Here is a 1,947-nt window from a genome sequence, read left to right as displayed (position 1 = left end):
ACTTCAACTGATTATCTCTCTCTCTTCTTTCTCCTCATGACCCACAAAATCTATTCACTTCTCAAGCAGAGTTTTAATTATTTTTTATCGTCTTTTTCTAAAACATAGTTTCAGGACCTTATCTTCACATCTAAATAAATAGTTTAGTCTCTCTGCTCCTCCCCATTCAACAGACAGCCACATTTTCTTGTGCAATTCCAGCAATGTCCCTAAGACACAATGGTGAAGGCCATAGTAAATGGATTTGGCTGCACTGGGCACCTGGTCACCAGGGTTGCTCTTAACTATGGCAAAGTGAGTATTACCATTGATAACTGCTTCACTGACTACAACTACAAGGTTTACACATTCTGGTGTGATTCCACCCATGGCAAGTTCAATGGCACAGTCCAGTCTGAGAAGGGGAAGCTTGTCATCAGTGGAAAGCCCACCTCCATTTTCCAGGAGCAATATCCTGCCAATATCAAATGGGGTGCTGCTGGTGCTGAGTATGTTCTGGAGTCCACTGGTGTCCTCACTACCTTGGAGAAGACTGGGCCTCACATGAAGTGTAGAGCCAAAAGGCTCATCATCTCTGTCCCTTCTGCTGATAGCCCCATGTTTGTGATGGGCATGAACCATAAGAAGTACAACTCCCTCAAGATGGTCAGCAATACCTCCTGCACTACCACCTGCTTGGCACCCCTGGCCAATGTCACTGTGGATGGACTCATGACCACAGTTCATACTGTCACTGCCATCCAGAAGACCATTGATGGGCTTACTGGGAAACTGTACTCTGATGGATGAGGAACTGCCCAGAACATCATCCCTGCTTCTACTGGCACTGCCAAAGGCTTTGGAGCAAGGACATCCCTGAGCTGAATTGGAAATTTGCTGGCATGGCCTTCCATGCCTCCATCCCCAATGTGTTTGACATAGATCTGACGTGAGGCCTGGAGAAACCAGGCTAAATATGACATTATTTATGTCATATGACATTATCAAGAAGAGGTAAAGCGGGCATTGCAAGGCACCCTAAAGACCACACTGGGCTACACTGAGAACCAAGTTTTCTATTGCAATTTTAGCAGTGACACCCCACTCTTCCTCCCTGGATGCTGGGGCTGGCATTGCCCTTAACAAACACTTTGTCTAGCTGCAGCAAAAGGGTGGGGGGCCTTATGGTCCACATAGTGTCTGAGGAGTGAGAGCCCCTGGATCTCCAGCCCCAGCAAGAGCACGAGAGAGGCCCTCAGCTGCTGGGGAGTCCTTGCTCCAACTTGATCCCCCAACATACTGAGAATATCAAAATCTTTCAACCCAGAACCCCTAAAAGGGGGGAGGGGCTTAGTGAGCCTTACCTTGTCGTGTACCATCAATAGAAAATACACTGTACCCAGCCTAAATAAGCAGTTAACTTTTTCTAAATAAAGACAGTTCCTTTCATAAGAGAAATTATGTTACCAACTATTGAAGTGATATATTTTCACTCTGCTACATACATTTTGTCTTGTTTACTTTTCATGATAACCCAGTGAACGATGTATTTTATCTCCATTTTATAGATTAGAAAACTAATACTGAATAAAGTTACTTGAAGTTAGAAAATTACAGATCCAAGTATATAATCAAAATCTGATTCCAAAGGCCTGTGCTGCTATGATGTGTGTGTGTATGTGTATATTTCTATTTATATATCTTACCCTGCTTGATTAGGAAAAATCTCAAAGCCTTAATTTGAAAAAGAAGAAATCACTATCATATATCTAGAATAGCAGTTAAATATAGAATTGGAACCAATAACCATCAGAATTTTTTCCATCCCTGGAATTTAGTGAAACATTCATGTTTTGTTTGTTTTCTTTGAGTTTCTGTTTCCACATACTACAACTCAGAGGGAGAGAGAAATCACTTGACAAGTATGCTCACAGAATTCTAATCTGTGACTTCTAATTGAAGAGGGGT

At 42.5% G+C, this 1,947-nt stretch overlaps 1 pseudogene; it reads left to right on the top strand.

Annotated features, from left to right (window-relative positions):
• Positions 1-219: 219 nt before the first annotated feature.
• On the top strand, positions 220-1,138 carry LOC103012892 (glyceraldehyde-3-phosphate dehydrogenase-like; annotated as a pseudogene).
• The last annotated feature ends 809 nt before the right edge of the window (positions 1,139-1,947 follow it).

This window comes from Balaenoptera acutorostrata, chromosome X (assembly GCF_949987535.1).
Source record: "Balaenoptera acutorostrata chromosome X, mBalAcu1.1, whole genome shotgun sequence".
Lineage (NCBI taxonomy): Eukaryota > Metazoa > Chordata > Mammalia > Artiodactyla > Balaenopteridae > Balaenoptera > Balaenoptera acutorostrata.
The sequence above is the reverse complement of the archived record's forward strand: the minus strand, read 5'-3'. Positions and strand labels throughout refer to the sequence as shown.